We start from the raw sequence: 22,951 nt of genomic DNA on the forward strand, positions 1-22,951 counted from the left end.
AAAGAATGAAATCTTGCCATTTGCAACTACGTGGATTGAACTAGAGGGTATTATGCTAACTGAAATTAGTCAGAAAGATAAATATCATATGACTTTATTTATATGAGGGCTTTAAGATACAAAACAGATGAACATAGGGAAGGGAAGCAAAAATAAAATAAAACCGGGAAGGGGGAAAAAACATAAGAGACTCTTAAATATAGAGAACAAACAGAGGGTTGGTGGAGGGGTTGTGGGAGAGGGAGATAAGCTAAATGGGTAAGAGGCATTAAGAAATCTACTCCTGAAATCATTGTTGCACTATATGCTAATTAACTTAAATGTAAATTTAAAAATTAATTAAAAAAAACAAATAACAGTTCACATATACCTGGTGTTTACCATGTGTGAAGAACTAAGGACAGTACATGGATTAGTCTATTTACTTTTCACAACAAACTTATGAGGTCATTGCCATTGATTATTATCATCAGCTTTCACAGTTGAGAAGTCTGAGGCACAGAGATAAAGTAATTTAGCCACAGACACACAGCCATTTAGTGATAAAGCCAGAATGTGAGCCCAGATAGTCTGGCTCTGTGACTGACTGGGATACAATAATGGACTATGTGAGTAGAAATGATGTATGATAAACCCATAGAAACTTTTCTAGCAATCCTCCATGCACTTTTTTCTCCCTTCATCTGTCTCTGAATGATGATGATCCGGGATAGGAATGCGTAGCTCCAAGACGTGCATTAAACTGTTAAATGGGTGAAATTTTGAGGGTGAGAGATGCTAAAAAATAAAAAGCCTTTAGCTTCACAGCATAAAAGTAAGACAGTTTGTTTAGCACTCATTTATGGAAGAACCTTAGATTTGAAATTATAAGCCTGCTTGGTGGCAAATGGTATTAACAAGAAGACAATCTGGCTGGCCACAATGTTTCGTTTTGTTTTGTTTTGTTAAGTAGACACCCATATCCAGAAATTCTTAGCCCCACTGTCTTTGTGTCATAAGAATAGACCAGTTCCCAAAGTAGACGTACCTTAAGGTCATCTCAGACAAATTCCTTCAAGCACACAGATGCCACTGAGTCCTGGCAGCCTCTTCCTTTCAGGGACACAAAGGAGGGGCCCAGACGCAACTCAGAGAGGGAAAGCTGGAGCTCCCATAAGTTGAATTGTCTGCACACACTGGATCAGTTTAGAACCATAAATTCAGTGAACTGCAAATAAAGAAGAGCAAATTCAGGGGAAACTAAGATTAGATTGTTAGTTTGTATGTAACTTTTATTGTTAGAGAAAGAGAGTACGTGTTCACAAGGGGGTAAGGGGAAGAGGGAAACAGAGAGAGAGAGAGAGAGAGAGAGAGAGAGAGAGAGAGAGAGAGAAAGAATGAATCTTAAGCAGGCTCCATGCTTAGTGCAGAGCCTGACTGAGGCTCTATCCCATGACCCTGGAATCATGACCTGAGTCAAAATCAAGAGTTGGATGCTCAAACGACTGAGCTACCCAGGTGCCCCTTGGATGTAACTTTTAACATGTTTTTTGGGGATTTTTTTTTGCTATACATATTTTTATAAATTTAACTTCATTTAAAAATATTCTCATATATTTACACATTTATGCAGTTTTATATAAATGCCTAAATGTGATCCTTGCATATCCTATCGTTTTTTGCTTTGTTTTCTTTTCTGAGTGCCAAAATTTTTCTTTCCCTCTTTATTCCCATTATCCCCCCTACCCTTCCCAGATTGTCATTTTTCCCTTGTTCTCCATGCTTTAAAAATAATATGCGGGGTGCTCAGTTGGTTAAGCATCTGATTTCAGCTCAGGTCACGATCTCATGGTCTGTGAGTTTAAGCCCCTCATGGGGCTCTGTGCTGACACCTCAGAGCCTGAAGCCTGCTTCAGATTCTGTGTCTACGTCTCTCTCTCTTCCTCTCTTGCACTCGCTTTCTCTCTCTCTCAAAAATAAACATTAAAAAAACAATTATATGCAAATGCACACACTCAAATACATACACGAATATATTTACATGCACACAATGATAAATATACATATGATTCATATATAAATATATATACATATTATGTACACCTAGTGAAATATATGTACATATATCTACATCCATAAATCTGTACATATATATACATCTATAAATATATACATATATCTTGTGCTCTCAGTAAAGTTCTTTCTGTTCCTCCACAGTTTCATTTGTAGAACTGAAGAGGGACCCCCAGAACTCCTCCTCCTGGCACAATACACCCCCTGCATCCCTCCCTTCAAAGTCTGCCTCTTGGGTGATCAGGATAATGCCATCACTCTCATCCCTGTACAGTGGGTAGCCACAAGCAGCCCAAGGATCCCAGGCTTATTATCATCAGTCTGGGAGCTACACTTGATTTTTTCCATTCTGTACAATTCTGTCTCCCCACTTCCCCTGTGCTCTCTGGAGCTTACAGTCTGTCCTCAACAAAATCCACTCTTCCCATTCCCTTCTGTGAATGTTTCCTTCACCTGTGTATTAGTTTCCTGCAGCTGTTATAAATTACTGCAAAGTTGGTGACCTAAAACAGAAATTTTCTCTCTCCATTCTCAAGTCCAGAAGTCCAAAATCAGTATCACTGGGCTGAAATTAAAGTGCTGGTGGGGCTGTGTTCCCCCCAGAGGCTTTAGGGAAGAATGCACACCTCACCTGGCGACTGCTGGCATTGGTTGGCTTGTCACATCACTCCAAACCTCAAGGGAAGTTATTTTCAAATCTCTCTCTGGTCCATCGTCATGTCACTATCTCTGTGTACCTTTTCTTCTGTGTTACATCTCTCTGACTCTCTCTTGTAAGGACGCATGTGATTGACTGCATTCAGGGCCCACCTGGATAATCCAGGATACTCTCTCCATCTTAACAATTACATTTGCAAAGACTCTTTTTCCAAATAAAGTAACAATTACAGGTTTGAGGGATAATGGCTTGGTATCCTTGGAGGCCTTCATTTAGGCAACATCAATCTGCTTGCTCTGTCTCAAACCTGATGCTTCCCCAAGAATCTGCTTCTTCTTCAGGACCCTCCAAATGTAGCTAGCTTTTGTTTGTTTGTTAGTTTGCTTGCTTGCTTGCTTGTTTTTTTTTGTTTTGTTTTGTTTTGTTTTTTTAAATCTCACAGCCCAGAAGTGAGGTAAGTGTCCTCCTTGATTCTCCTTAACAACATTGTCCCTCTCTCCTTCCAAAACATGCCAACTTCAGGGTCATGGCTTGGTTCGTAGGTTGGAGTCTCACATCAGCCTTGGTGCTGTCAGCACGGAGCCTGCTTCAGATCCTCTGTCTCCCTGTCTCTCTGCCCCTCCCCTGCTCACACACTCTTGCTCTCTCAGAAATAAAAAAAAAATACATTTAAAAAAAAACATTCCAACTTCAGAGCTCATGCTAGCATACTATACCATCCATCCCTCCTTTAGCCATCATCCACAGACCCTCAAGCTACTCCTGAAGAATTTTATATTGTTTGCTCTGACTCCTCCTAACACTGCTCCCACTATGATTCTTGGTGATTTCAATGTCCATGCCTGCAGTCTTTCCAGTTTCTCAGTCTCTGAACCTTCCCTCTCCTAGTAGCTTATAACTTTACCCCATCTCAGCTTTTCAGTTCCATGATTATATACTAGGTCTTGTCAATACTAATCCTAATAATACTAACACCAACAAAAAACTGTATCCCCTTCACAATCTCAAATTTTAAGCACTCTACTCTTTGACCTATCTTTTCAGCTAATTCCCTCTAATACCCCAACTCCAAAAAAGCTCTGATCTATCTGGCTAAATGGCAATATATAGAAAACTGTGAAGGATATTATCCTGTCACCGTTCATTATCCTTTACCCCTTGTAGGTCATACAGGGCCAATCTTTGTGTCATCCTACCCTGCCTATGTTCAAGTCTCTGCCTAGTCCAGATGTGTACCTTGGCAGCTGAGTGTGGCTGGGGAAAATCCTCAGATGACTGGGCTCACTTTGAATGTATCACCTCAGGGGCGCCTGGGTGGCTTAGTCAGTTCAGTGTCCAACTTCGGCTCAGGCTCACAGTTCGTGAGTTTGAGCCCCACATCGGGCTCTGTGCTGACAGCTTGGAGCCTGGATCCTGTTTCAGATTCTGTGTCACCCTCTCTCTCTGCCCATCCCCTGCTTGCTCTCTCTCTCTCTCTCAAAAATAAATAAGCATTTTAAAATTAAAAAAAATTAATGTGTCACCTCAAGAAGAGCATTGGTGTTGATGGAAAATCCCACTGTATAGTTCTTCCCCTTGCCATTCCTCTAGATGATTACCCATACCTTTCCTCTTCAAACTGCCAAGATTTCCTTCAATCTTCACCCTCAGCTGACAACCTTGCTTCTGTACTTCACTATGAAAATACAAGAAATTAGAGAACATCTTCCACACACTCGCATCTGCCAACACCCAGGATCTGTTCCGCATCTCTGCCTCATCTATAATTCAGGAACCATTATCACCTCCTAAGACCATTCCCTTCATCTGTGCACTAACATCCATTTCCACTTAGTTACCTTGAAGCATCACTCTAGTTGTTGCCTCGTCTCTCTTACATTATGAATTTTCCCCTACCGGATGGCTTTTGTTAGCATACAACTAATCTGAAATATCTACCATCTTAAAAATCAAAACAAAACAAAGCATCCCCTTCCAGCTACTGCTATATTATTATATTGACCTTTCTCATTTATTTATTTTCTATTATTTTATTTGAGAGAGAGAGATGGAGAAAGAGAGAACAAGAGAGCCCACACACTAGTGAAGGAGGGGCAGAGGGAGAGATAATCCTAAGCAGGCTCCAAGCTCAGTCCTCAGGGCAGAGCCTGATGTAGGGCTCCATCTCATGACTGGATCAACTATGAGATCGTGATCTGAGCTGAAATCAAGAGTTGGAGCCTCAACCGACTGAGCCAACCAGGCGTCCCTACTCTTTATCCTTTAAATCAAAGCTCTCTTAAAAGATATGACTGTCGTTGTCCCTTATTTCCCTTAGTCTCCTATTCTGTCTTGAACCCTCTTCAATCAGGCATCCATCCCCAGCACACACACACACACACACACACACACTCCAATCTTGAAAATAGAAATGCATAAATGATTTCCATGTTGCTAAAATAAATTTCCTCATCCTATCCTATCTAGCAGCAACTTTGACCACTCCTCTTTCTGAACCAATTTCTTTATCTGGCTTCCTTGCACCTGCTCTCTTGTTTCTCTTTCTACTTCACTTAATGGTCATTTTTCTCAGTCACCTTTGCTGGCTGCTCCCCAATCTCCAAACTTTGGCCTTTGACTTTTTGGTCACTATTCTATGCCCAGTGCATAGAATCACATAGAATGAACAAATATATAGGATATTTTTTAGTTTTATTCTAAGAAAATAGGGCCATATCCTTCACAGTTCTCTATGGATTGCCATTTTAATGCAACAACACTTCATGGAAATCACTTTGGGGTGATTGGTATAGCTCTATTTCATTTCATAACGTTATATACTATGGAGTGGATATGCAAAAATTTATTAAAACATTTGCATGTTATGGGAAAGTCTTTGCATCCAGTTCTTTTGTGATGAATAATGTGGGAATTAATATCCTTCCACTTTTATTCTGGTTTCCCAGAAGCAGAATTTTTGGAACCAAGGAAACATGTACATTAAATGATAACTATTTTAGGACTGCTTCCCACAAAGCCTGTTTTAATTGCTGTTTTTTGCCATCATGGCTCTCTAATGCTGTATTTGATAGGTATTTTGATTCTTTCAAATGTTAGCTAGACTGATATGTAATGACTATTCCTTTAATTGGCATTTCCCTGACTAATATATTTAAGCAGCATGACTTAGAGGTTAGAAACACTGGCTCAGATGCCAGACTTTCTGGATTTTAATTCTGATTCCAACGCTTACTAGCTGTGTGACCTTGGACAATTCTCTTAACCTCTCTGTTAAGAGAGGTTTTTCATATGTCAGAAGGAGATAATAGGAACTACTACTTCGTCTGTTTTATTTTTGTGGAGATTAAATGTGTTCATGTAAATCAGAGCAGTAACTTGTACAAAGTAAACTGTCAATAGATATTGCTTTTTATTATTACTCCTCCTCCTACTACTATCATTATGATATCTTATGTTTCTATTGCAAATCTGTGAATTAAATCTTATTTCCTCTGCCCACTTTTTGATTGGGTTATTCATCCCCATCACATCAAGTTGTAAATACTCTGTGTGTGTTGTAAATATGAACACTCTGTTAGTCACAATAGGCTATGTTACATCATGTTAAAACATCTCAATGGCTCAGCACAATAAAAGTTTATTTCTCAACTTGCCAAAGTTTCTTATAGGTGAGTCCTCCTTCACCTTGTAGATATTATATCCAGGAAATGTTGCTTACAAAATCATCATAGCAGGAAAAGAGATATGGAGGGTTGTGCAGGCACCTCTTGGTTTTCACACACTTATGTAATCCTCTCCTCCTGCATAGGTTGGATTTAGTGGCTCACATATAGCAAACATAGTGTATTAGAGATGATGGGAGGTCATATTTTAGATTAGGCTGAAAAAAGGCCATGCTTCTCAATTGTGCCTTACTTGTGTTCATTCTGAGAGAAGCCAGCAGCCCCACTTGACAAGGAACTGAGAGAGGCCTTTAGCCAATAAGACAGCAAGGAACTGACATCCTCATCCAACAGTCTCTGAGGAACTGAATTCTGACAACTACATGAATGAGTTTAGAAGTGGATCCTTTCCTAATCAAGACTTCAGAGCACCAGCCAACAATCTGGTCACAGCCTCCGAGAGATCTTGAACCAGAGGGCCTAGTCAAGCCTCATCCAGACTCTGGACTTACCATAGCTGTGAGGTAATAAATGCTTGTTGTTTTATGCCTCTAAATTTTAGGGTAATTTGTTATATAACAAATAACTAACGCAAGGATAGAACAGGATATTTTCAAGGCCAGCAAGTGGCTTATGTCATACTGGCCAGAATTTAGTCTCATGGCCCCAGTTGTGCTTAGGAAGAGAAATTGGGATGCTGAACACATGGAGTTTTCTGTGCTGATTTCTTCCTGTGCTATTTGCAAATATTTTTTCTATATCTATTTTTTGTATCTTATCTCTGTTTATGTTATCTTCTGTTACACAATATATATATTTTTTCATTTTTTCACAGAGATATCCACATCTTACATTTTCTAGCTTTTGGTTTTCCAGAATTGGTTAAGTAGGTCTCCGTTAGCACTTGATTGGGTAAAGTAGAATAAATTCTACTTTATTCTCTTACAACATTTCTATTGCGTTATTTTTTTAGATAATTTTTAATTCATATGAAATTTACTTTTGCGTTTGGAGCATAATTTAATTTTCTTTCACACAGATAATGATAATAATATCATTTATAAATAACCCCCCGCCCACCATACACACACTAAATTGAACTACCAACTTAGTCACATGTATCAATTTAGTCATCATATAGACTGGGATCTAATTCTAGATTCCCTTTCCTGATCTGCTAATCTAGTGTTTATCACTGTGCCAACACAATATTGATTCTGTTACAATGGCTTCCTATAATTTTTTGATATCTGTTAGGCAGGACCTCAACCCCATTGCTCTCTTTTTCATTTTTTTTGACTACTTTTTGGCAACTATTCTTCAATATAATTTTTAATATTCTTTTATCTAGTATCCCACATGCACCATAAATAACAACAAAAGTATCTCCTGGGATTCCAACTGGAATTGTATTATACTTCAACATTAATTTGAAGATAATATTTATATGATACATTGTTTATTCTTCTTTCTCAAAAAAGATAGCTTTTAATTTTCCTATTTATTATATAAATACAATTATAAATATCTGTGAATATCATTTATATATTATATATATTGTACAATATTATATATATAATAACCATTGTAGTATCCATCAGGTTTTGGCCCTTTTGTATCATTTCCTGTTCTGCCTTTTGAACCACATATAATTTTTATCTTTTTCCCATATTGTTTCTTAGTTTATTAGAGTAAAATCCCACATCTTTCCTGTCCCTTACTTTACTCATCTCTAGTTTAAAGAAACAATGCCTTTACTATCACTTATTGTACATTGAAAGGCATAGAATCTATTGGTTATAGACAATGTAGTGTATTGACTAAGGCCACTTGGGTTTAAAGCTCAATTCTATCACTTTCTGGCTTTGTAATTTGGGGCAAATTATTTAATTCCCTTGTACCTCATTTCCTCAACTTTAAAATAGGAATGATAATATTTCTTACCCCACTGGTTGGTTGTGAGGATTAAATGAATTAGTGCATAAAAATAATGGAATAATGCTTAGCACAGAGTATGAATTGAGAAGGATTTGTCTGTTTTCTTTTTTTTGGACTTTGTTTTATTTATTTATTTATTTAACATGAAATTTATTGTCAAATTGGTTTCCATACAACACCCAGTGCTCATCCCAACAGGTGCCCTCAATACCCATCACCCACCTTCTCCTCCCTCCCACCCCCCATCAATCCTCAGATTGTTCTCAGTTTTTAAGAGTCTTTTATGGTTTGGCTCCCTCCTTCTCTAACTTTTTTTTTTCCTTTCCCTCCCCCATGGTCTTCTGTTCAGTTTCTCAGGATCCACATAAGAGTGAAAACATATGGTATCTGTCTTTCTCTGTATGACTTATTTCGCTTAGCATAACACTCTCCAGTTCCATCCACGTTGCTACAAAAGGCCAGATTTCATTCTTTCTCATTGCCACATAGTATTTCATTGTGTATATAAACCACAATTTCTTTATCCATTCATCAGTTGATGGACATTTAGGCTCTAACAGGCACATGAAAAGATGCTCAACGTCGCTCCTCCTCAGGGAAATACAAATCAAAACCACGCTCATATACCACCTCACGCCAGTCACAGTGGCTAACATGAACAAATCAGGAGACTATAGATGCTGGCAAGGATGTGACGAAACGGGAACCCTCTTGCACTGTTGGTGGGAATGCAAACTGGTGCAGCCACCCTGGAAAACAGTGTGGAGGTTACTCAAAAAATTAAAAATAGATCTACCCTATGACCCAGCAATAGCACTGCTAGGAATTTACCCAAGGGATACCAGAGTACTGATGCATAGGGGCACTTGTACCCCAATGTTTATAGCAGCACTTTCAACAATAGCCAAATTATGGATTTGTCTGTTGTCTTAATGGTAGTGGTAAATAATTGTTAAAATTTAATTCTCATTATTTATATCTGCTTCAGATACAATTATCTTCTTGTACAAAGAAGAAAAAGTAAAAGAGTGAATTGTTATCTACATTTAATAAAGTAAAATATTTCTTATATCCAAAAGGATTTATTAATATGAATGGTTTTGATTATTTGCTTTTGGTATTAAAAAATGCTGTATTTTTTTACCACTGTTTTCTTAGCAATTCTGATAGTGCTCAATGCAAATTTATTTTTGTTCCCTAGTGAAATTTTAATGATTCCTTCAAGGAATTGTTGAAACTATTCATCAACAGTAAATCAACTATATACATATATATATTTTTTTTATTTTTTAAATGAAGTTATCTGCCTTCTTGTTAATTTTTCAATACTATCATTGAGGAAAAGACATGCAAGTCTTGCTTTAAACTGTTTATGGGTATTCCTGGATGGTGTGTTAATTAGCCTTATATACCTGAACTATTGTGGCGGTACCATGAACTGTGTATCATTATTCATCCCAGGGACACAACCCCAAAGCACAGGGAAGGTCAAGTGTGTCTGAAGAAAGGGAAATTATAGAAAAATGTTTAAATTTTTTTCTCTACATCATTATTTTGCTTGTTGTTATGGTTCAGTATAATATTGCTTATGAGACAGCAAGGGAATTTCCTTCTTATCTTTCTTAAAGCATATCCAGTGGTCATAGCATTTATTCAACAAGTAATTGTTGAGTGTGTTCTAGCCATTGTTCAAAGAACTGGGGAAACAGCATGAAGAAAACAAACAAAAACAAACAGCGCTGCCAAAAGAAAAGTTTCCACTTTTTAGGAATGGAATTCAAACAATAAACAAGTAAATAAATTAATAATATAATACCCAGTAGTCATAGATAATATGCCTATCCAGAGCTGGCCACTCTAAGTAGGTATTATTGAATAGGGACTTATAGGAAGCCAGGGAACCAGTGCCACAGAAGTCTGAATGAAGAGTGTATAGACAGAGATCATTAAGATTACAAATGCCCTTAGTATATTTGAAAATTGGCAAGAAAGTCCATGAGGCTGAGCACATGGGCATGGTGAAGAGCTCTGGGAAATAAACTTAGAAGGAAGCTGGGGGCCAGATCCTGCAGGTCCTTGTAGATCAGAATAAGAACTCTGGACATCATTCGACATATGAAAGGAAGACATTGAGGAGTTGAGGACAGGCAGAGAAGAGTGGTGATTTCCATTTTAAAAAGATATTATCTGTATTCTTTTATTTGCCAAGATTATTATCTCCTCAATCTCCACCTTTACCATGTCTTTACCAGAACCTGAGTAAAGCTGAAAATTTGCTCCACTCAGTAGTGGGGAATGGTGATGGTGTTAAGCATCTCCATCTAAGGCATGGAACTGGCTGGGTGACTCTGGAGCCAGTTCTAACTCCACATAAAAAGATCATCTGGGTCTTGTTGAGGTCTCTCTAAGGAAATGGAAGTTAGAACTTCTGGCTTCACCTTGACTGAATATTTAGGCCACAATTATAAGCAAGTCTTTTTTCAGTTTTTCCCCCTTTCATTCACCTATTCAACAAGCATATAATGAACATGCACTGTAAGCCATTGGTATGCTAAGCACTGGAGATAACCACCATGAAGGAGATAGACAAGGTTTCTAACCTCACAGCACTTTTAGTATTGACTTACATATGACTCTAGGGCATGCTGTTTGAAGACCGATGTAGTCAGACCTACTCTCCTGGTTTCAGGAAGTACCATTTTACACCAATGCATTATATTAGATCAGCCTGGCCACTTGAACCCTCAAGTGCATTTGCCAGGTGTCTATATTTATAACAATGAAATGACTGGATTTATAGTCATTAGTAAATATACACTCTGTAGCATGCTCCTGGTAGTAGTATCACCTTCAGGCAAAAGACAGTTTAAATTATGCTTCTAAGTGAAGGTACTTTGCCATTGGCACATTGGCCATTCATGTATTATGTCTTTACTAATCTAACACTTTAAAAAGAACTTACTAAATCAAAACAAAGCATTCAAAGACACAAAGGCAATCATGTCTTATGAACTGGAATATATGTAACAGGACTAAAATTTCACTGTCTTCTAAGAAGAGCCAGTGATTCCTTCAAGCAGGAATAGGCACATATTCCAGGTAAAGTTTTGCTTTTCACCCCAAAGAACCCCAACCAACACTATCCTCTGAAAATATATGGCATATCTGACCCATCAGCACAGGATCTCATCAGAATAGAAACTCACTTTAGAGTAAAAGAGGAGTGGGCCCATGACCATACACTGGTCATACCACACCAACCATAAGCTGCTGCCTGACAGAATGCTGGAAATAGTCTTTTGGAGGCATGGCTTAAGTGCTAATTCAGTGCTAATTCATCTTTTTACAAGGATGGGGCACCATCCTTCAGGTCACTGTATATACCTTAAATCAAAGAACTTTATTTGGAACTGTGTCTCAAATGGAAAGAAAATGATTGGTCCCAGAATTAGGGGGTAGAAACAGGAGTAGCTCTACTTATCATCATTCCCAATAACCAACTGGAGGAATTTGTGCCTGTTGTCCCAACAACCCTGGTCTACTTAAGGCTTGTTAAGTCTTGGTTCCTTAAGAGAGAATACTTCTACAAAGACACAGAAAAAAAGTCACGACTGATGCCTGGGCATTTCAGTCTCCTTGTAACCAGAGACTATTGAACATGAAAAGGAATCATCATATTGGCAAGAATTTTTGACTCTGATCATCAGCAGGAGGAAGGGTTGGTATTAACACAATAGAGGAATATTGACATGTACATGACCCATTTGGGCACCACTTGGTATACCCTTGCCCTATTTTGATGGAAAATGACAATTCTCAGGCAACCTCAGTCTGAAAAGTGCACGGTAGCCAGCCAAGACTGCCAGAGGTGCTTCGTGATGGTAAAAGGAATATGGAAAAGGAAAATGACAATTCTCAGGCAACCTCAGTCTGAAAAGTGCATGGTAGCCAGCCAAGACTGCCAGAGGTGCTTCATGATGGTAAAAGGAATATGGAATGGGTAGTAAAGGAAAAAACAAAACAACATGATAAGTCTCAGTTGTGACCTTTAGATCAGTTGAACTGTAGGAGTTACAGCCAGCACCATTAACCTTCTTCTGACTTTTCCCTCAGAAGAGACACCCATCAGAATCCTGGAGGAGCTGCTCCTTGAACATATATGAAGAAGTGGATGAGCATAGCATCGGGATGCACTTCCTCCTTCAAGGAAGGACTTGTTAATGAAACTACTGGGGAGCACTGCTGGCAGAGAGTTTACAGCTATCAGTCTCTTTGGGGATTGCTTCAGCTGCAGAGAGCTGCTTGCCAAGGTCACATGTGTCTCAGGGCTGTGTGATCAAGGAAGGAGTAATAAGAGACCAGCCATTTTGGCCCAAAGCAGAATATGTCAGATGATGTGGCAGAAGCTATCTTTGGACCCACTTGACTTCTGTATTTGACCAATCCTGCTTCTTTCCTGTCTCTTTTACAGGAGTTGATCCCAAGGAAAATCCTTAGTAAGCCTCCCAACTATTGAAATTGTCTGGGTCTGCTTCCTTTGAAAATTATCTACCACTTTAAATGGAAAATCAATTAATTCCAATAACTGGTTGGCTTTCTTTCATCCATTTCATGGAATCAAAGTTAAGCTCTTAGAAGTTCATTCTGTCTTACTGTGATCGTGACTGTAAGTGCAGTTAAGAAGTTCACCACTAAAAGTAAAGTTACTTGTTTTGTGGGGAAAATATGAATACAAATTTTGGTGGAGCATAGAGAGCATCATTATAAAAACAATATTAATACTCAATTAAGAAACTCATGACACAGAAATATATGTGGAGTTTGTTGTAGTGTACTCTTAATTGAGGGGCTGGCAAATTTGTGTCTTGTAAAGTGCCAGATAGTAAACATTTTAGGCTTTGCAATCTGTATGGGTTTTGATGCAATTACTGAATTCTACTGTTCAGTGCAAAAGCAGCAATAGAAAAATCCATAAACAAAAGAGCATGGATATATTCCAATAGAACTACATTTACAAAAACAGGCATAGTTCCAGATTTGGGCAGAGTGTTGTAGTTTGCCAACCTCTGCCTTAATTCATCAGCATCCAAATGAGCTCTAAAATTTTATCAGTCAAAATAGAACTTATGCTTAAAATTTTAAAATAGAATTCTACAAACCAGTAAAAGTACTGAGGCTAAAATTTTTATTTTGATGAAATTTATGTCTTATACAAAAAAAAATGCTATAGCATGGCTTATAGCATTCTCTCTTTGTACCCAACATCAATTATATTTTATTTCAACATCTAAATAAATATTTTTGATATTAATTGAAGTGTTCTAAAATGGTATTAAGATTATTTTTAAATGAGTTCTTTAAATTTTGACTGTATTTTGTTCCAAATTACTTTGAAAATTTTAATCAAAATGTTCATAAATGGGGTGCCAAAAAGTTCAGTGTTTGAAGCTTTCAGTGTATTGCAATTACTGCAAACAAAGCATGCAAGAAACCAGATACTGAAATTTATCCTTGTAAAAGCAAGAGAGAAACTGAATCAATTAACTTTTTAGAGCTCAATGCACAAGATATAATTTTGAAATTCAATAATTGTACTTTTGAGTATCTCAATTTATGGGAAAAAATATTTTTCTGAAACTCCTATTTTTAATTGAATATATATTCAACTAAAAATACATATATTTTTCATCAAAATAAAATGAAATTGAGAAGGCCTATGATTTTACATCATGCAAGTTTTGTGAAAAGAATTATGAATAGTGGCAAGTTACCTGGAAGGTTTTATCCTGTAAGAATATTTATTGAAGAAAGATACTTTAAATGAAGTACAATTTAAATTTTACTTTAATTTAATATTAAATAAATCTATACAAAGTTGGGCTAAAGTCTTGCACATTAAAAAAACACAAAATTTTCCCCATGCAGCAGAAGTTTTCTGAGTTTATTAGGTAATAGCACTAATAAGGACAAGTTTTCTTTAATTAAAACTTTGTATTTTATAGGAAAGAGACAAGAGTACCAAATTTATTAATCCTAAAATGCAAGTTTGAAAAATATTGTTGGCAATTAAAAAATAAAAATAATTATACCATATGGAAAAATATAACCTTCAGAAAAATACCATTGGCAATATTAAAAATGGACACAGCTAAGAAATTGATTAAAATGGATGAATAGGTACACTAACAATTATTTTACTTGTAATCACTGTAAAAAGAAGTCTTTAACAATTTTTCTTTATTTTACATGTATTTTATTTTAGAAATAATTTAATTTTTGAAAGTAGTTTTGAATAGAATGGCTTTACAGTCCAGTTAAAATAGTAAACCAATTTGCAGTCAATCTATATGTTTTAAATTATGTAATCTTAATTGATTTTAGTGTCCCTTTTTATTTTCAAACTATATAATATAAATTATTGTCATCTTTGTAACAGTGATCAACAAAACCAAAGGATCGTTAGAACTCATGCTGTCTTCATGGCAAAGAATGAGAGAATTCTAACAATTTTCATTAGATATCTCTGATCATGTTACATATAATCTCATCTGATCCTCATCTAATCCTAATGCCTATTCTAGGTATTTTCTCATTTAAAAATCCAAGGAAAACAAGGTTTAGAAAGGTAAATTGCTAAAGATAATACAAGTATTAATTTATAAGGACAGAATTAAAACTTTCCTTCACTTATCTCTAAAGTCTACACTCTCAATTTTTAGGCCATAATGTAGAGGCCAGATATTCATCTTATCATTTTTTGTTTTGAGAGAAAGAGAGGGTGCAAGTGAGTGAGGGAGAGAGAGAGAGAGAGAGAGAGAGAGAGAGAGAAAGAGAGAGAGGCTCACCCAAAGCGGGGCTCTTGCTCACCTGAAGTGGGCTTGAACTCATGAACTGTGAGATCATGACCTGAGCCAAAGTTAGATGCTTAACAGACTGAGCTACTTAGGCACCCCTCATCTTATTATTAAAATCATGTTTGTTATCTGATTATAAAATTGAAAATACAGAAAATATTTTTTAAAAATATCTTTAGGGATACAGGAGTGCTGATGCATAAGGGCACCTGTAGCCCAATGTTTATAGCAGCACTTTTAACAGTAGCCAAATTATGGAAAGAGCCAAATGTCCATCAACTGATGAATGGATAAAGAAGTTGTGGTTTATATATACAATGGAATACTACTTGGCAATGAGAAGGAATGAAATCTGGCCATCTGCAGCAACGTGGACAGAACTGGAGGGTATTATGCTAAGTGAATAAGTCAGTCAGAGAAAGACAGATACCATATATTTTCACTCATATGTGGATCTTGAGAAACTTAACAGAAGACCATGGGGGAGGGGAAGAGGAAAAAAAAAAGATACAGAGAGGGAGGGAGGCAGGCAAACCATAAGAGACTCTTAAATACTGAGAACCAACTGAGGGTTGATGGGGGGTGGGGGAGAGGGGAAACTGGGTGATGGGCATTGAGAAGGGCACCTGTTGGGATGAGCACTGGGTGTTGTATGGAAACCAATTTGACAATAAATGATATTAAAAAAAATCTTTAGTAATACCCAGAAATAACATTAGTAGTACTTTGGGTTATTTCCTCAATGATATTTTTAAAATTTATTTTGACAGAGCACGCATATGCACATGAGCAGAGGAGGGGCAGAGAGAGGGAGAGAGAGAGGGAGAGAGAGAGAGAGAGAGAGAGAGAGACCCAAGCAGGTTCCATGCTCAGTGCGGAGCCTGATGTGGGGAAGGGGGCTTGATCTCATGACCCTGAGATCATGACCTGAGCCAATGTCAAGGTCAGATGCTCAACCAACTGAGCCACCCAGGTGGCCCTATTTCCTCAATGATTTTTCTATACATGATTGTATTTAAGTCATTGAGATCATACAATGTACTACATTCCTTAAGTCTGAGAGAAGAAATAATCTAGTAACAATTGACACTAAACATCCAAATAGCCTTGGAACATTGTTGTTATAACAACTTAGTCTTATTCCATTAAGTGCTGATTTTGCACTTCAAGGACCTCAAAGAACGGCTTTACAAAAGAACCCTCACTTACACTACATAGATGAGCAAACTGTATACAGAATATTTAAATTGCACTAAGCTCCATTTGTAGGGATCTTCCCATAGACCATAAATTTCTTGAGGGCAGAGACCATGTTTTACTGAAGTTTGTGTTTGGGCTTTACAGGACAGCTACTCAAATTTATTAGGTACTTCAAAAAAGTTGTGTAACTGAAATACATTTTGCCATCTGAAAAAGCTTTCATGGTATATATAAGTAATGTTGAAATGCTTATACAGCTGACATATGTAATTAGAGGAGGGTCTGAGTGGAACAAATTGTAAGATGCTACCTTTTAAGTATTACTTAGGATGAAGGACTCGTGACACTTTGAAGACATTTTTCCCCCTTGGAATAAGAAGTACATCTCAAATGGAGTCAATTCCGGACATTTATAATGATGACTGCTTCTTCTATGTGTAATAAAGAATCCTTAAACACTTATCATTATGAATGATATCATAGTCATTTTTACCTTTCATTGTGAATAGTAGAAAAAGAAAAATATCCTTTTGGCTTGTAATGATATGTTCTTAAATTTGGCATTTAGCTCTAGTTTTTACTCATGGTAATAATCTGAGGCAGGAATAATAGCTTGCCTTATGTAATGTCGATTATCTTTCCCAAGTCTCTATAGTTTTTTAATGATTTTCTCTTAGACATTTTTACATTAAGACTGTTCCTATTATTTGCGTTAATGTTCTAATTTTATTAATACTAAATTAAGAAATTTTATGAATTATGAATTCAATGAATTTGTGATGAATTTATGTATTACAAAGAGACTTTCTGACTTAGACATAGCTTCCTTTTATTATATTGAGGGATGCAATTAGACTGAACTGGGTTCAAATTGTAACTCAGCTTTTTTTATTTGTTTGAGCCTCAGGTTCCTATTTGTAAGATAAGAGATAACTACCTCTTAGTGGTACTTTGAGCATTCCAGAAGGTAACAGGTGAAGACTGAGCTGATGGGCTGGTGTATGATACATGTTACCACCCAAAAAGTTGTTTTCCTTCCCTTTCCTGAAAATGCAAATGCAAGAAAAAGAAAAGAAATATAATAATAAGGACTGCAAGCTTCTTAGAAGATCCATATTCCAAACAGATCAAATCCTATCTTAAGGATGCAGAATTCTTAAAGTATCAAATGGGTTGAGACATACCTTATCCTTGGGTATCTACAGGAAGGGTTGTGCTATAGAACTCATAACCCAGTGAGGAAGAAGAAGGAGAACCATAGTGGATATAGACAAGGAGTCAGCTCCAATTAGCAGACACGACCACTTCGTGTTCTCAGGCCAAATCTATGGATACAAGTGAAAATTACAAAAGCCCCATCTATAGCAGAAATGCCATTCACCAAGAGGGTTATTCATGCACAGGCTAGATGCTAGCCTGCTTCCTAATACAGCTAGAGAGGCCTGGAGAAGGATTCCTGATCGCTGAGCTGAGCCCCACAGGGAAATTTGGAGTTAGCTGGGCAAGAAAGGTGCATTCAAGTCTGTGAAAACAATGTGAGCAAAGGCAAGAGACTGGTTGTTTCGGGTAACTGGAAACAACAGTGTATCGAGCTAAGGATCATCTGAGCGGTGACAGAGGTGCTGTTGGGAAAAGGTGGGAACCAGAGAGCAGATCATAAAGGATCCTCTCTGGCATTCTGTGGTTCCAGTCACATGCAAATGCTTGCAGTTCCCTGGAAACACACTCTCTCTCTTAACTCTGCAAATGGCCTTCTTATTCCTCGGTTTGTGTGGCTCATTCCTCCTTCAGGGTCTTTGCACCTGCTGTTCCCTCTATTTAGTTACCTCTTCTGGATTTTGTTGTGGCTGGCTCCTTCTGACCCGTCACATCTCAAGGCAAATGTAACTTCTCAAACCCTTTACACATGTCTCTGTCTCTTAATAGTTCACCCCTAACACCTCACACATCCCGTTGCTCTGCTTTCTTTCTCCTCATGCTTGTCATGATTTGAATTTGTATCATACACTTTCTTGTGCATCTCTGTATCAGTCACCTCCCCCCCACTTACAAGGATAGTGCCATAAAAGTCGGGACATTTTGTTTTTTTTCATCTTGTTCACTTCTGTAATTCCAGTACCTAGAATGGCGCACAGCATCGGCGCTCCAGAAATAAATCACAAGTGTTTCTTCTGCTGAACAGTCCCATCATTTCTACATCAAGCCAATTCCAACTTCCCCTTCCAGTGGCATCTAGGAATCTCCTTCACATTAGTCTCACCTACTTTTCAAAATGAGCATGTTTTTTTTTATTTTGTGTTCTCTGAGAGAGGCTCCTGTGCACATTTCTGTCTTACCCTCGTCCTAGTGCACTTGAGTCATCTGTTTTCTGGTCTGCCTCTCTGGTTTTATTTTGAACTCCCTGAGAGCAGGAGCACATCATCTGGTTCTTCTGTGACCACATGTCCAACGCGGTGGCTGAGGAATTATAGATGCTAAGATTCTTTCCTTGTTATTGAGTGATGGTGAATAAATGAGAGCAGGTAGTAGAGGACTAAGACAGAGGTAGGAGAGCAGATAGGAGTCTCTGACAGCTGCTCCTAGGAATTGCACCTTCAAAAGTATCCTGCCATGTGCAGAACAGGTATGTGTAAGGATGATAGTGATGTATAATGGTGAAAAATGGAAACATGCCACATTCTCATCAGAAGGTCCAATTATGTATCTGACATCACTTATAATGGAATGTCAAGCAGCTATTAAAAATATCACATATGAGGGTGGCTGGGTGGCTCAGTCAGTGGGTGTCTGATGCTTGATTTCAGCACAGGTCATGATCTCATGGTTCCTGAGACTGGGCCCCACATTGGGCTTTGTGCTGACAGCCCAGAGCCTGCTTGGGACTCTCTCTCTCCCTCTCTCTGCCTCTCCACTGCTCATGAGCACAAATGTGCCTGTTCTCTCTCTCTCTTAAAATAAATATTAAATAAACATTAAAAAATAAAAATAAAAATATCACATGCCTCCATAGGTACCGAAATGGAAAACTCTCCAAATCTTTCATTAAGTGAAAAATAAAAATCAAGTGAGAGGTTGTTATGTAAAGCATGTTCCCATTTATGTAAAAATAAATCAAACCCTATATATTTGCATCTGTACATGCACATGTATGCAAATGTAAGGAAAAGAACCAATGGGATATGTACCAAATGCTTAATAGTGGATATATCTGTGGGAGGAGAGATACTGGGTAGAATGAGGCAGTATAGAAAGAGATAATTTACCCTTTGTACTTTTATTTTGTTTGGATCTTTTATAATAAGAAAATTTATTGTTTATTAATTATGCAATTAAAAATAGTTTAAGAAATCTATGTTACTAAAATGGGCAAGAAGTTATGAGGATCTGAAGTATGACAATGACTGAGAAACTATATCCTTGATATCTGTAAGAAGTAAAAATAACAGAAATTGATGAATAATTAGTTGCAGGAAATGAGGTAGAAGGAAAAGTCTAGAGTAACTAACATTTCAAGCTTGGATACCTGCGTGAATGGTGGTATCATCCACCTGTCAGACAACAAGGCAAAGAATAGTAGATTTACATGGGAAGTTGTATTTAGTGCAGGCAGGTTGAGTTTGAGGTGCTCGTACAATGTCTAAATGGACACATTCACTAGTTAGGTACATTCAGGGCTGTAGGACTGGAAAGTGACTGGGAATAAAAATGCAGATTAGGGTCAGTCAACACAGATTGGATACTGAAGCTTAAGAGTAGGGGAATTTTCCTAGCAGAAGCTGTAAGTGGAGGGTTTGTTAATAAATCTTTGGAAACTAAATGCAAAATTTGTGAATATGTCTTCTCCGACGTTCGGCTCCTCTGAAAGAGTTCCTGGTTTTCAACACATTTTTGAAAGAGGTTTATGACTCAGAAAGGCTGAGAAAAATTCAGTGGAATGAGAATGGAAAACAGCTGACAGTAAACCCTGAGGAAAGCTGATACTTTTAATGGGATGAGGGAACAAGAAAAATCATGATGAAGACTTAGAACGACTTGAATTATAGGAGAAGAACAAGGACTTGAGGATATTAAAGTGGAGGAAAAATCAAGAGAAAAAGTCAAAAGTGTGAAATTCTGCATGGAAGTCCACTAAAGGAAATCTTACTGCAAAGGAGAAAATAAGAACAATTAAGGTTATATTCTGGCAAACAAATATCAATCTCATTGATCAAGAGAAATAGAATATCAAAGTGGAGGGATGTAAGATGCCTATTTATTTATAAAATTCCATATGTTTCTTTGATATTTTGTTCATTTTCCCCCCAAACTCTGGAAATTACGCAGCTAGACTAATGGTCCATGACCATGAGCCAAAAACTGGAGAACCTTCAGATGGGAAATGTTTATTGGAGACTGTTACATAGTAACATTTACTTTGTGCAGTGAAAGCATGTAACAGCCTCCAAGCAGCATTTCCTATAGAGGCATTAAGTAATTTGTAACTGTATCATGTACACGTTATTATATACATATTATTAAGTAAGTACAATCTCCTAAAAACCAGTAAGTGACTGAGCCAGAGTATAAAGCTAGGCATTTGGCTCTAGATGTAGATCATTAACACCTAAACCATCTATTCTTCATTAGAGGAGTACTAGGAAGTCATGTTACTAATCTAGTACCTATCTGGTTAAATCAGATTGCTTCCTAAGGCTTTTCTGAGGAACATGATATTTCAAATAGCATAATGGTGGGACATACAGTACTTGAATACATGAAGTACTTTCTCCTGGATGCCTAGCCGAGTCTTTGCAGAGCTTGGAGAAGGTTGCAGTGAGCAAAGATATGGTGCAGAGAACTGGTGTCTAGACAGCAGGCCTTTGATTCACTCCACAGGACTCTGATGGACATGAAAAAGCATGCCGTCAATTTAGACTTGAGTTACCCTGGAGATTAGTTAGGAAAATGAGTACTAAAAGTGTAACGGAAATTTCATGACTCATTTCAGGTATCCAATTAGATTTCATTTCATTTTGCATTTTCCTGTCTTCTCCCACGCTCCCATAGTCTGCCTTTACTGTGTACGTTCTCTCTGGGACTTCACATTTGGTTGATATGATTTATACATATTGAGAACCTGTCTCTAGTATCTTTAATATACTGAGTCATGGTGTGGTGTGGAAACTATAACTGTTACAAAGAACAGATGATCTGTGAGTCAGGGATTTCTGCCAAAGAGAAACACAAAATACAGTGCTTTTGTGAAAATAATGAAGAAAAAAGGAAAAAGGAAAAAAGAGCGAAAAAGAGCTCTTTGTTCCCAAACTACCTGGTTTCTTGACTCCCTGTGAATCAATTTCAGCAGAGGGGGTGCTCAATTCCTTCCCATCTCAGAGTGAGTTTTTTTTTTTATGTTCAAGATAAGAATCCAAAGAGGAACTAAATAGGATTTCTCTACTAGGTGCAGACAGCATCCGTGGCAATGTTCCTGCAACTGAAGATGTTCAGACAGCCAGGAAAAGCATATTTTCCCTTTTATTCAAAGTAAAAATTAAAATGAATTTTACATTGTTCCATGTCTACATGTAGCCTTTTATATTTTTGGGTCTGTACTGTAAAATAACATAAACCTTGGTGATAAATTTGACACATTTCATTAAAATGTTCATTTTCAGGCAAACTCTTCCCTTGTCAAGCCAAATCTTCCATAAATCTTCTAAATCACCAATTTTGGTTTTATTTATTTCTTTTTTAAATCACCCAGTCATGAGTGAAAAAACAAAACAGCAGAATGAATGCATGATAAGAAGTGCCAACATTTGTAGAAACGTGCAGCAATATGCAATATCATAGAAGTCAGTATCATCTTGTTTAAAATCACATATTCTCACATGGATTTTGGTTATAAAATTTTCAGTATCAGGTAAGATTTGTTTTCAAGATCTATAATAAGATTGAGTATAAATTTGTTCAACTATGGTTGCTTTCCAAATCATTTCACATCTGTGATTAAACAAACAAATTTTCTTTTTGATGAAAAATAGAGGTCTCTGTTGGAATTTCTTTTTCTTATTTATTCTATGTATTTAAGAGAATATGGAAAAATTGGGGAAAATGAAGGGGTCATGACACCTCTACATCCAATCCTTTTCCCAAAACTATTTATCACAATCCACATAATACCAGGTGTGAACATTTGAATGTAGTTTTAACAAATTAACATAGCCTTAGAAAATTTTAAAAGTACATGAAAGATTATAGCTTTAATCTGGCAAAGCTCTTAAAAAACAGATATGTCAAGTGGAGTGGGAAGAAGAAAAGGTTGGTTTCTGAACTGAGAATAAAGTGAAAAGACTGAGGGAGGACTGCAAAGATAAGAGAAGATGAGATCTAGTCGTTCCAGTCTTTTCATGAGGCTCAGCAACATTTCTGCCTTTCCATTCTGTTATATTTCTCTGCACTCTCGTAAACACCCCCTCCACTTTTTTCCTTTGGCGGGTTCTAGAGTGTTTCTTTTGCTAGTTCTTTTGCACCCACCAAGAATTTGTTTAATATATTGCAGGATAGTTTCCAAGAATGTCTAAGTACTTTCTACCATGACTATCCAA

The sequence above is a fragment of the Lynx canadensis genome, chromosome F2, assembly GCF_007474595.2.
Source record: "Lynx canadensis isolate LIC74 chromosome F2, mLynCan4.pri.v2, whole genome shotgun sequence".
Classification (NCBI taxonomy): domain Eukaryota; kingdom Metazoa; phylum Chordata; class Mammalia; order Carnivora; family Felidae; genus Lynx; species Lynx canadensis.